Below are 14,341 nucleotides of genomic sequence, written 5' to 3'. Positions count from 1 at the left end.
TTTTCTGAGATGGCGTCTTGCTCTGTCACCCAGGCTGGAGTGCAGTGCCGCGATCTCGGCTTACTGCAACCTCCACCTCTCAGGTTCAAGTGATTCTCCTGCCTCGGCCTCCCGAGTAGCTGGAATTACATGCGCCTGCCACCACACCTGGCTAATTTTCATATTTTTATTAGAGATGGGGTTTCGCCATGTTGGCCAGGATGGTCTTGATCTCCTGACCTCATAATCCACCCACCTTGGCGTCCCAAAGTGCTGGGATTACAGGTGTGAGCCACCATGCCCGGCAGAGAATAGACCTTTTTTATTTTATTTTATTTTTTATTTTTATTTATTTTTTGAGACAAAGTCTCACTCTGTTGCCCAAGCTGGAGTGCAGTGGTGCGATCTCTGCTGACTGCAACCTCTACCTCCCGGGTTCAAGTGATTCTCCTGCCTCAGCCTCCTGAGTAGCTAGGACTACAGGCACATGCCACCATGCCCGGCTAATTTTTTTATTTTTAGTAGAGACGGGCTTTCACTATGTTGGCCAGGCTGGTCTTGAACTCCTGACCCCTCAGGTGATCCACCGCCTCGGCCTCCCAAAGTGCTGGGATTACAGGCGTGAGCCACTGCACCTGGCCTGAATGGGCCTTTTTTAAAGTAAGATTGTTTCTCCTGGTCTTCTTGTATTTACAAATTCCATGAAGACTAAAATTTAGAGTTCATCTCCGCAAATACTCCTCAATCCCACCTCGTCTCAACACAAAGATATCTCTGTATAATTCCTGACAAGAGAGCAACCTTTCGTTGAAGAGATTTCACAGAATTCTGTAGCCAACACTCTTTGTCATCCCATGTCCCAGCCAGCACCGTGATTGTGGAACCACCCAGACCTTACACCCCAGGGTACCCCTGTACCCCTGTTTTCTAAAATGCCTGACTCATCCTGCCCAGGCTTTCATGAAGAAAGCGAAGTGAAAGCCTCCCACACGCCTTTAAAAATGTCTCCTCTAAATTCCAGTTGTCGTAGTAACATCTTCACGCTGCCTTGGTGCCTCTATATATTTTGGTGCTGATGGACCCTCTGTTACCATGAGAACAGAAGTAGATTTAAACAAAGAGAATTTTGTGGTGCTTATCTTAATGTCTTATGGAAAACAAAACCCATGCCCACGGCAACCGCCTCAGAAGAGTTCAGAGGGTTTAACAATGGAATGACAGGAAGTCCTGGGTTCCTGGGACCTAGAACGCCACTGGAGTTCCATTTCATTTGTTCTTTGAATTTTATTTTGAGGAAAATGTTCATCGTTGTTGTTTTTAAGATTCTGTTGCACCATTGCCATTCTGACGTGAGCAGATCTGTTGTAAACGCATATTCTTACCTTCAGCTTTGAGGACAAACTTGTCACTCCTACCACAAAATTGTAACCATTTCCTGAGCTGCTTCACTCTACCCCCCACACCCCAGCCCCACAGCCCCTTGCGACAGGGCAGTGCCAGCTGAACTGATGTTCCCTGCTATTTCAGACTCAATGTCTGTGCATCCATTCTTTCTTTCAAAGCTAAATGTTCAAAAAATGGAAAGTCTTTGAGCTCAAGGACATTAACACACACTTCTTCAACACTCTCTGCATAGTCCTAATTGTCAGTTTGTTCGACTTTTTTTTTTTTTTTTTTTGAGACATTGTTTTGCTCTTGTTGCTCAGGCTGGAGTGCAATGGCGCAATCTCGGCTCACTGCAAACTTCGCCTCCCAGGTTCAAGCAATTCTCCTACCTCAGCCTCCCAAGTAGCTGGGATTTCAGGCATCCGCCCCCACAACTGGCTAATTTTTGTATTTTTAGTAGAGATGGGGTTTCACCATGTTGACCAGGCTGATCTCAAACTCCTGACCTCGGGTGGTCCACCTGCCTCAGCCTCCCAAAGTGCTGGGATTACAGGTGTGAGCCAGCAAGCCTGGCTTTGACTTTAAACTTTCCATTCTGATGTACAGAATTAAGTTTCTGTTGAGAATTTTAAATAGTTAACTTCACAGGATTTGTGTGTGGGAACAAACCTGAAGGTAGGAAGAAACCAAACCCACAGTCTGAATAGCAGGCTGTGTCAGTGACACATTCCTTAATTAGTCCTTGAGAACACTAACATGTATTGTGTATTTACCACATGCCAGGCACTAGGCTAACCACATAGCATGTTGTCTTCATCTGTTTTCTGTAGCTATAACAAAATCCATATACTGGATAATTTATAAAGATAAGAAACTATTTCTTACAGTTTTGGAGGCTGGGGGTTCAAGTGCATGGCACCGGCATGTTTCAAGGGCCTTCTTGCTGCTTTGTAACACCGTGAAGGGCATCGTATGGTGAAGGGGCAAGAGACTGTGTGTCAAGTTAGGTCTCTCTTGTTTTTTGTTTTTTTTTTGAGATGGAACTCTCTCTGTCACCCAGACTGGAGTACAATGGTGCAATCTCGGCTCACTGCAACCTCTGCCTCCCATGTTCAAGCAGTTCTCCTGCCTCAGCCTCCTGAGTAGCTGGGATTACAGGCGCCCGCCACTATGCCAGCTAATTTTTGTATTTTTAGTAGAGACAGGGTTTCACCATGTTAATCAGGCTCTTGAATTCCTGACCTCAGGTGATCCACCCACCTCGGCCTCCCAAAGTGCTGGGATTACAGGCTTGAGCCACCGAACTCGGCCCTCTCTTCCTCTTCTAAAGCCGCCAGTCCCATCATGGGAGCCCCACCCTGATGACTTTATCTAATCCTAATTACCTCTCAAAGGCCCTACCTCCAATCAACATATGAATTTAAGGATTAAGTTTCTAACCCATGACATTTGGGGGACAATTTCAAACCATATCACATGTATTATCTCATTTAATCCTCACAGTACTCTATCAAGTAAGTTCAGTTTTTAATCTTCCATTTTATGAATGAGAAAACAGAGCCACAGATAAATTAGGGAAATTTCCCCAGGGTTACACATCCGTCTACCCAGTAGAGCCTGGATTTGATTACAAGCATCTTGCTCTACAACGCATGACTTAACCCCCAAGCTAAGTAAATTTATATTTTACAAAGACATCCAAAATCCAAAGCCAATAGGAGAGGTTTTGTACATCTGCACAAACTTTGCAGGAGATGACCAGACAGGGACCCTCTCCTGGGCTGGTCATTCCCTGAATTCTGTCTTTCTGCATTATCACTTTGCTATACTTGCCCAGGCAGAAGCAAACGCTTAGGTTCAACTACAAGTATGAGAATCCAGTCATTGCCAGTGGTCCTGTAAGTCAATTGAAAAATACCGGCCGGGCACAGTGGTTCATGCCTGTAATCCCAGCACTTTGGGCAGATTACCTGAGGTCAGGAGTTCAAGACCAGACTGGCCAACATTGCGAAACCCCATCTCTAATAAAAATACAAAAAAATTAGCTGGGCGTGGTGGCACATGCCTATAGTCCCAGCTACTAGGGAGGCTGAGGCAGGAGAATCGCTTGAACCCAGGAGGTGGAGGCCGGGAGGCACTGTAGCCTGGGGGACAGAGTGAGACTCTTTCTAAAAAAAAGAAAAAAAAAAAAGAGAAAGAAAGGAAGAAAGAAGAAAAAAAGAATGAACAACACGCCCTATTAAAAACAAACAAACAAACAAAAACCAAGAGATCTCAATACTTTCTAACCTGCTAATCCCACTTACAGGAATGTATTCTTTTTTAAAAAAGAAAAAAATTTCTGGTGAAGTTCACAAAGAATTTATTCATTTCCTTTTTAGATTTTTTTTTTTTTAAATAGAGATGGGTCTTGCCATGTTGCCCAGACTGGTCTCAAACTCCTGGGCTCCTCAGCCTCCCAAAGTGTTGGGATTACAGGCATGAGCGACTGCACCTGGCTGGAATTTATTCTAAGAAAATAATTTTTTAAAAATCTATACACAAAAAGGGATTCATTCAGCATTATATATAATAGTGAATATTGGAAATATACAAATGTCCCACTACAAGGTCCAAGAGCGGTGGCTCACGCCTGTAATCCCAGCACTTTGGGAGGCCAAGGCGGGAGGATCACCGGAGATCAGGAATTCAAGACCAGCCTGGCCAACATGGCAGAACCCCATCTCTACTAAAAATACAAAAATTAGCCAGGTGTGGTGGTGGATGCCTGTAATCCCAGCTATTCAGGAAGATGAGGCAGGAGAATCGCATGAACCCAGGTGGTGGAGGTTGCAGTGATCTGAGATCACGCCACTGCACTCCAGACTGGGTGACAGAGCGAGATTCTGTCTCAAAAAAAATTAAATTAAATTAAAAATAAATAAATATCCCACTCTAATAGATCTTCAGGTAAATTACAGTACCTCAACTCAGTGGAACACTACACAGCCATTAACAGGCAGCTGTAAAGGCGATGAAACCACAAGTAACAATTTTTATAATTCCATGAACATATTGAGTTCAGTATCTGAAAATTACTCTTCACCTAAAACCATGACGAGGTTTTTTAAAAAAATGTTTATAGGCTGGGAGTGGTGGCTCACGCCTGTAATCCCAGCACTTTGGGAGACCGAGGCTGGCGGATTACCTGAGGTCGGGAGTTCAAGACCAGCCTGGCCAACATGGAGAAACCCCGTCTCTACTAAAAATACAAAATTAGCAGGGTGTGGTGGCGCATGCCTGTAATCTCAGCTACTTGGGAGGCTGAGGCAGGAGAATCCCTTGAACTCAGGGGGCGGAGATTGCGGTGAGCCGAGATCATGCCATTGTACTCCAGCCTGGGCAACAAGAGCAAAACTCTGTCTCAAAAAAAAGAAAAAAAAATGTTTACAATGTTAAGTGAAAAACACAACATAATATTTTTTCTGCTATTATAATAATAAATATGTAAATAGCAAACTGACTATATTTGAAAATGGCCTGGAAAGACTGGAAAAAATACAAAAAGAAGGATGATCAAATCTGATTTGTCTTGCTACCCCCAGTACCTACCCAGTGCCTGACACATATGAGGTATTCAATCATTTTTCTGGATGAATTTTTTATTAAAAAAAAAAAATCGGCCGGGCGCGGTGGCTCACGCCTGTAATCCCAGCACTTTGGGAGGCCGAGGCGGGTGGATCACGAGGTCAGGAGATCGAGATCATCCTGGCTAACACGGTGAAACCCCGTCTCTACTAAAAATACAAAAAATTAGCCGGGCGCAGTGGCGGGCGCCTGTAATCCCAGCTACTCGGGAGGCTGAGGCAGGAGAATGGCATGAACCCGGGAGGCGGAGCTTGCAGTGAGCCGAGATCGCGCCACTGCACTCCAGCCTGGGCGACAGAGCAAAACTCGGTCTCAAAAAAAAAAAAAAAAAAAAATCAGAGCCAGACGTGGTGCCTTGTGCCTATAATCCCAGCACTTTGGGAGGCTGAGGGAGGCAGATTTCTGGAGCCCAGGAATTTGAGATCAGCTTAGACAACATGGTGATACCCCGTCTCTACTAAAAATACAAAAATTAGCCGGGCATGGTGGTGCACACCTGTAGTCCCAGCTACTCAGGAGTCTGAGGTGGGAGTATCACTTGAGCCAGGGAGGCAGAGGTTGCAGTGAGCCGAGATGGGACCACTGCACTCCAGCCTGGGCGACAGAGCAAGACCAAAAGTTAAACAATTTTTTTTGAGACCTATTGTCTGCCAGGCACGATCAAGGCACGACTTGGCTTATCAAACCCCTCCCCTCAGCCTCCCGAGTAGCTGGGATTACAGGCATGTGCCACCACGCCCTGCTAATTTTGTATTTTTAGTAGAGACCGGGTTTCTCCATATTGGTCAGACTGGTCTCGAACTCCTGACCTCAGGTGATCCGCCTGCCTTGGCTCCCAAAGTGCTGGGATTACAGGCGTGAGCCATTGCGCCCTGCCTAATACAATTTTTAAAAGGTCCCAAATGTCTTCTGGATTTGGAGGTTAGGCAGTATATTAGTCTGCCCAGGCTACCATAACAAAATACCATAGACTAGATGGTTTGAAGAACAAAAACTTACTTTTCTCAGTTCTGGAGGCTGGGAGTCTGAGATAAAGGTGCTGAGGAGGTAGGTTTCTTTTTTCTTTCAGACAGAATCTTGCTGTGTAGCCCAGGCTGGAGTGCAATGGCTCGACCTTGGCTCACTGCAACCTCCGCCTCCCAGGTTCAAGCGATTCTTCTGCCTCAGCCTCCTGGGTAGCTGGGACTACAGGCCCGCACCATCATACCCGGCTAATTTTTGTATTTTTGTATTTTTTTTTAGTAGAGACGGGGTTTCACCATATTGGCCAGGCTGTTCTCGTACTCCTGACCTGTGATCCGCCCGCCTTGGCCCCCCAGAGTGCTGGGATTACAAGCGTGAGCCACCGCGCCTGGCCGGAGGAGGGAGATTTCATTCCGAGGCCTCTTCTCTTGGCTTGTAGGTGGCTGCCATTTTGCTGTGTTCACATGACCCCTTCTTTGCGTGTACACGTGGAGAGAGAGGGCAAGCTCTCTGGTGCCTGTTCTTAAAGGGACTGTGAGGCCTCATATCCCCTGTGACCTGCACGTATACATCCAGATGGCCTGAAGTAACTGAAGAATCACAAAAGAAGTGAAAAAGGCCTGTTCTTGGCCGGGCGTGGTGGCTCACACCTGTACTCCCAGTACTTTGGGAGGCCAAGGCGGGTGGATCACAAGGTCAGGAGATCAAGACCATCCTGGTTAACACAGTAAAGTGAAACCCCGTCTCTACTAAAAATACAAAAAAACTAGCCAGGCGTGGTGGCGGGCGTCTGCAGTTCCAGCTACTCGGAAGGCTGAGGCAGGAGAATGGTGTGAACCCCGGATGCGGAGCTTGCAGTGAGCCAAGATTGCGCCACTGCACTCAAGCCTGGGCGACAGAGACTCCGTCTGGGAGTGGGTGGGGGGGAAAGGCCTGTTCCTGCCTTAACTGATGACATTCCACCACAAAAGAAGTGAAAATGGCCAGTCCCTGCATTAACTGATGACATTACCTTGTGAAATTCCTTCTCCTGGCTCATTGTGGCTCAAAAGCTCCCCCACTGAGCACCTGGTGACCCCCGCCCCTGCCTGCCAGAGAACAACCCCCTTTGACTGTAATTTTCCACTACCCAACCAAATCTTACAAAACGGCCCCCACCCCATCTCCCTTCGCTGACTCTCCTTTTTCGGACTCAGCCCGCCTGCACCCAGGTGAAATAAACAGCCTTGTTGCTCTCACAAAGCCTGTTTGGTGGTCTCTTTATGCAAGTGAAAAGGACACTAATCCCATCATGGGGATTCCACCCTTGCGTTAGGGTTCTCCAGGGAGACAGAACCAATAAGATATATGTATATACGAAAGGGAGTTTATTAGGGAGAACTGGCTCACATGATTACATGGCCAAGTCCCACGACAGGCTGTCTGAAAGCTAGGGAAAGAGAGAAGCCGGTAGTGGCTCAGTTCGAGTCTGAAAGCCTCAAAACCAGGGAAGCCGTCAGTGCAGCCTCCAGTCTGCAGCTGAAGGTTTGAGAGCCCTGCGAAGTCACTGGTACAAGTCCCAGAGTCCAAACGCCAAAGAACCTGGAGTCTGCTGTCGGGGGGCAGGAGGTGGGGAAGCAAGCATCCAGCGCTGGAAGGAAAAATAGAGCCAGAAGACTTAGCCAGCAAAGCTGTCCCTCTTCTTCCGCCTGCTTTGTTCTAGCTGCCCTGGCAGCCGACTGGGTGGCGCCCACCCACAATGAGGGTGGGTCTTCCTCTCCCAGTCCTCAACTCCAATGTCAGTCTCCTCTGGGACACCTTCACAGACACACCCAGGAGGATACTTTACCAGCCATCTAGGCATTCCTCAATGCAGTCACCCAATATTCACCATCACAACTCTCGTGACCTCATCTAATCCTAATTACCTCCCAAAGGCCCTGCCTCCAAATACTATTACATTTGGAGTTAGGGGTTCAACAAATGAACTGAAGAGGGAAGGAACAAAAACATTCAGCTCTTAACAGGCAGTTCTTGCCCCCATCTTCTGTACATGGTGGCAGCTGGAGACATTCTGGGTGGGATGGCTGCAGGAGCCATGGTGGCCGCCCAAGGTGGAGCTGGAGGAGGCACTTGACCTTCCTTGTCCCTCCGTGGAGCCTACAGAGGGCTGAGGTCAACTTACCGGCAGTGGGGAGACAGAGACTACAGTAGGGCCTGTGAATGGAGGGTTCTGGGTAAAAGGCAAAGATCTGGGGCACAGGGGCAGATGCCTCTGCCTGGGCACCACGGTGAGCCAGACTTGTCATTCAAGGGAAGGACCTGTCAGCAGGCTGCTGCATTTTGACCAGAGGCCTAAACCAGGAGAACCTCAGCTGACCCATCCATCAAAGCAAAGCTGGGCCAAGGGATTCTCTCCACCACAGCAACCTAGGGGTTGTGTGGCAGGGGCCTGTCCCTCCCACACCCTGCGCCGCCCTTTCGTTGCCTCTCAAGATCAACATTAGCCACACCTTCAAACTCTTCTGTCCTCTATCTGAGCTCACTTGGTGGTGGTGTGCAGACACAACACACACGCACACAGAGTGTACACATGCACTCAGACACACAGAGTGTGCACGCACGCACACAGACACGCACACATGCACATGGACACATACACAGAGTGTACACATGCACACACAGTGTGCAAGCACGCACACGGACACACGCACACAAGCACACGGATGCACGCACATGGACACACACAGAGTGTACACACACGCACACACAGCCTGGCTGTACTGCGGCCTCAGGCTGCAGCGTTGCCATATGGGCTCTTGGAGGCTGAATTTAGCAGGGCGGGTGGAGCTCAGCCATGTCCCGGAACAGAAGTCCTCAAGCTGCACACACCCGGCACCACACTGCCAAAGAGGTCAAGGGTGAAGGACACAGAGAGAAGGGGTCAAGTGGTGCTGACGATTCAACTCCAAGGCCAAGGCGTGGGCCCTATTGGGTGGACACTGCTGTTTATAGCTCCCCTTGTGAAGCGTTTTTGGCAAATACGATGATGGTCCGCATGACAGTGACTGGGGACACGTGAGTGAGCCCCTGAGCTCACAGCCGCGGTTTGCATGGCCTCCCCGAGTCTGCACTCTGAGGCTCTGCCTCCAGCCTGACATCTCATCACAGCTGCTGTACCTCCTAGTCTATATCCTACCTTCTAGATCCTAGTCAGGGAGAGAAAACACAAAATTGAAATAACTGTGGAAGGCTGTTCACTGCATGACAGATCCAAGGTGCGAATGAGTAGGAAACATAGATTCCAGCTGGGCACGTCAGGAGCGGTGAAGGGCGAGCAGGCAGGTGTGGATTGTTTTCTGTGGGAGGTGGGTTTGAGGCCTCAGAGGGTAGAGGGGTGGGGTGGGCCAGGTGAATAGTGGCCCAGGTGTGGCCTTGAGATTGGAGGGCGAGGTGTGCAGAGACAGAGGGAGGATTGGCTTCTTTGCGCCGCGAGGGGAGAGAAGTAAGCCTTCGAGCAAAGGACTGGGGTGGGGGCCTGTCCTTCTGAGAAAGCCCCTCCCTTCTATCTGCCACCCGCCCCACCCTGCCCCCATGCAGAGAGAAAGCCTTGGGGCATGGGGGCCTCTGCCCTGCATCTGCTGTCCCTCCCCGGCCACCTCTCCCAGAGACCTGGAACAAAAAGGGAGAAGCCTTGATTTTGTTTTGTATTTTTTATTGTTGTAAAATATACATAAAATTTACCATTTTAACCATGTTTAACTGTATAAATTAGCAGCATTAAGACCATTCACAATGTTGCGTAACCATCACTGACATCCATTTAGAACCTTCTCATCTCACCAAACAAATGCTCCAAACAATAACTTCCCTGCCGGGTGTGGTGGCGCACCCTGCAGTCCCAGTCCCAGCTGCTCGGGAGGGTGAGGCCTGAGGATTACTTGAGCCTGGGAGGTGGAGGTTTCAGTGAGGCATGATTGTGCCACTGCGTTCCAGCCTGGGTGACAGAGTGAGACTCTGTCTCAAAACAAAAACAAAAACAAAAACAATAATGACTTTCCATTCCAGCCCCTCCTCAGCAACACACCCCTCCGGCCCACCACCTCCACCACTATTCTACGCTGTGTCAATGAACTCACCTTTTCTAAATTACTCATCTAGGTGAGTCATAGAATATTTGTCCTTTTGGGTCTGGCTTATTTCACTCAGCAGAATGTTTTCAAGGTTCATCACCGTTGTAGCATGTGTCAGGATTTCCTTCCTCATTAGGGCTGAATATTGCATGAACGCATCCCATTCTGTTTATCCATTTGTCCGCTCATGGACGCTTGGTTTGACTCCACCTTTTGGCCATTGTGAATAATGTTGTAATGGAAATTGCAGACAAGTATCTGTTTGGCTCCCTGCTTTCAATTCTCTTAAGTATACCCCTAGAAGGGGAATTGCTGGGTCATGTTCTATGTTTAACTTTTTGAGGAATATCCAAACTGTTTTCCACAGTGGCTGCACCGAACCTTGATCTATTTTTAAAATTTTTTATTTTATTTTATTTTTTTTTGAGACACAGTCTCACTCTGTCACCCAGGCTGAAGGGCAGTGGCATGATCTCGGCTCACTGCAACCTCCACCTCTCGGATTCGAGCGATTCTCCTGCCTCAGCCTGCCGAGTAGCTGAGATTACAGGTGCCCACCACCACGCCCAGCTAATTTTTTGTGATTTTAGTAGAGACGGGGTTTTGCCATGTTGGTCTGACCTCGAACTCCTGACCTCAGTTGATCTGCCTGCCTCAGGCTCCCAAAGTGCTGGGATTACAGGCCTGAGCCTCCGTATTGGCCTTTTTTTTTTTTTGGAGATACAAGGTCTTACTCTGTCACCTAGGCTGGGGTGCAGTGGTGCAATCTCAGCTCACGGGAGCCTCAAACTCCTGGGCTCAAGCAATTCTCCCGCCTCAGCCTCTCAAGTAGCTGGGACTAGGGGCATGACCCACCACATCTGGCTAATTTTTTGTTTGTAGAGACAGGGTCTCTGTTGGCCAGGCTGGTCTTGAACTCCTGGCCTCAAGTGATCCTCCTGCCTCAGCCTCCCGAAATGCTGGAATTACAGGCATGAGCCACCATGCCTGGCCACTTTGATCTATTTTAAAGGAAGAATGAATCTATTCTAAAAGCCTCATGCTTGGCAGGGAGGGATGGTCTACCAGCCAGATTTCAGGAGCCCAGAGCCTCACTGCACTATGAAATCACATAGCCAACTGTGGAGGTCCCATCTTAGCTGGAGGCACAATGACAACCTGGCTGCATCCAAAAGAGGGCGACCTAAGAGGGGGTCACATCAAGTAAAAAGCGTCTGAAGGGATCGAGTGTCTGAGGCATCCCTCTTCAGAAAGAACTGCCCCCAGGGTTATGAAAGGCCACTTTGCAGCAGGGTGGATAGACGTGCCTGCAGCCACGGAGGCAGGACCCGCGGTCTGGGGTGGACCTGTGTGCGAGCTTCCAGGGACCAACTTCGGCTGCACACTGCTCTGAGGGCTGGAAGGTAATCTCCAAGGCTCCATGACTCTGCCAGGCCAGGAGAAGAAGACATCACAGAAGACGTCCTGCTCCGTGAGATTCTTTTGTTAATTCTGCTTTGAACAAATGGGAAGGCTGAACTCCTAAGAATTTTTGCAATTGAAAAAAATCTTCCACTTTCTTTTTCTTTTTCTTTGAGATGGAATCTCACTCTGTTGCCCAGGCTGGAGTACAGTGGCGTGATCTCTGCTCACTTCAACCTCTGCCTCCTGGGTTCAAGCGATTCTCCTGCCTCAGCCTCCCGAATAGCTGGGATTACAGGCGTCCAACACCACACAACTGGCTAATTTTTGTATTTTTAGTAGAGACGAGGCTTCGCTATGTTGGCCAGGCTGGTCTTGAACCCCTGACTTCAGGTGATCCGCCCACCTCGGTCTCCCAAATTGCTGAGATTACAGGCATGAGCCACCATGCCTGGCCTCCACTTTTTTTTTCACACAAGAAATCAGGAAGTACACTGTCTCAACACAAATAATAATGTAAATGCTGAATTACAAATTGCATTTTGATAAATGTAAGCACTAATCAAAAGAAAATATTTCAGGACAGACATTTTATTTGAACGATTTCTCTAGGAGTTGGAGGTGCAGAAACAAATGCGATCAGAGATTAAGAAGAATTTTGAGACCTGAAGCTCCATGCTTTGTTCAGGCATCTCGAAGGCTTTGGACACCTCTACAGGTGGCTGGAGAAATTAAACATAGTGCACAGAAACAGCAAGTTGAGGAATAAGTACCAATCATGCCACCTCTTCTTCCACCCAGCTCCTGATGCCAGCTGTCTCTCAGCCTTGTGCTTTTTTTTTAATTGTTTTCTGAATTTTAAAAAATTCATTACAGGCTGGGTGCAGTGGTTCACGCCTATAATCCCAGCAGTTTGGGAGGCCAAGGCAGGTGGATCACTTCTGGTCAGGAGTTTGAGACTAGCCTGGCCAACATGGTGAAACTCCATCTCTACTAAAAATACAAAAAAAAAAAAATTAGCTGGGCATGGGGGGTACCTGTAACCCCAGCTACTCAGGAGGCTGAGCCAGGAGAATCACTTGAACTGGGGAGGGGAGGTTGTGGTGAGCCAAGATCATGCCACTGTACTACAGCCTGGGCAACAAGAGCAAAACTCCATTTCAAAAAAAGAAAAAAATTCATTACAAAAGTGGCGCTTGTCTGAGGGAGTGAGTGCTGTCCAGCCACTATTTCTGGTTCTCCTCTGGAGCCTGTTGTGTCATCATTTTTCCCTGTTCCCTGAAAGTGAAGTGCGGCTATGTGATGTGCTTTGGCCAACAAAACAAGAGAAGTGGTACCTGTCACTTAAAGTTCCCCTCCAGGTAGGAACTCTAAGAGTCTGTGGGCTGGGCGCATGGCTCACACCTGTAATGACAGCACTTTGGGAGGCCGAGGCGGGCAGATCACAAGGGAAGAGATCGAGATCATCCTGGCCAACATAGTGAAACCCCGTCTCTACTAAAAATACAAAAATTAGCTGGGCGTGGTGGTGGGCACCTGTAGTCCCAGCTACTTGGGAGGCTAAGGCAGGAGAATCGCTTGAACCTGGGAGGTGGAGGTTGCAGTGAGCCAAGATCATGCCACTGCACTCCAGCCTGGGTGACAGAGTGAGACTCCATCTCAAAAAAAGAAAAATAAAATAAAAAGAGTCTGTGTGCAATTTATACTTCTGAGGAGGGTGACATAGAGCATCCTCCCCCATCTACCCTCAATGGGCGCGAAGCCTATACAAGAAATAAACCTTGGTTGCATTAAGCTGCTGAGGTTTGGGGGTTACTTGTTACTATAATATAACTTGTTATAAAAATCTTCCATAAATATTTACTTACGTGGCAATATAGCTGGGAACAAGAAAGCCATCAATAAGCTGACAAGCTCTCCTCTCAGAGAGCTACACGCTAGCAGGGAAGAGAGCCACAAACATCCCATTGTACAATTCACCATTTTGTTGTAAAGTATGGAGAGGCTGGGCGTGGTGGTTCATGCTTGTAATCCCAGCGCTTTGGGAGGATGAGGTGGGAGGATCACTTGAGGCCAGGAGTTGGAGACCAGACTGGGCAACACAGCAAGACCCCTGTCTCTACAAAAAAAAAAAAAAATTAGCCAGGTGTGGTGGCATGCACCTGTAGTTCCAGCAACTGGGGAGGCTGAGGTGGGAGGATCGCTTGAGCCCAGGAGGTCAAGGCTGCAGTGAGTGGTGATCATGCCGCTGCATTCTAGCCTGGGTGACAGGGAAAAACCCTGTCTCCAAAAAAAAAGTATGAGGAAATACAGGGCACTGAAGAATGTAGGTAGCCAGGTGACCTGCCTGCCGGGGGTCGGGGAGAGCTGCTCTTGCAGGACGGAAAGCTGAGCTGGAGGATGAACAGGCATTAGGCAGGGGGAAGGGAGACCAGTGTGGTGGGCAGAGGCAAAAGGGAGCTTGGGTGGCTGGACTGCCAGGAGAAGGGTGAGGAAGGGCTAGTGGGGTGGGGACTGGGCAGGGCCAGGCCACTCAGGGCTTGTGGGCCCAGCTCTCATCCCAAGAGCAACAGGATGGGCGTCATGGAAATGTTGAGGCAGGGGAGCAGCGTGCCTCTCCCCAACCCCCACTGTTGCTTTTAAAGACCAATGGCCAATGAGGATTGTGTGTGATAAGAAACATCAGGTGAAGAGAAATCAAAACCACGTCCACTCTGTCCATCCGACAGGACAGGCCACATTCCCACAAGCGCAGCAGCGGTAGCTCTGCCTGTACTTCTGCCCAGTCTCCAGGGACGCTGCTTCAAACTGGCTGCTTCTCTAGGTTCTGATGGCCACTCAGGACACCCCTGCATCCTCCCTAGGCCCAGAGA

Source organism: Hylobates moloch, unplaced genomic scaffold, assembly GCF_009828535.3.
Source record: "Hylobates moloch isolate HMO894 unplaced genomic scaffold, HMol_V3 SCAFFOLD_1, whole genome shotgun sequence".
Lineage (NCBI taxonomy): Eukaryota > Metazoa > Chordata > Mammalia > Primates > Hylobatidae > Hylobates > Hylobates moloch.
This window is presented reverse-complemented; position numbering follows the sequence as displayed.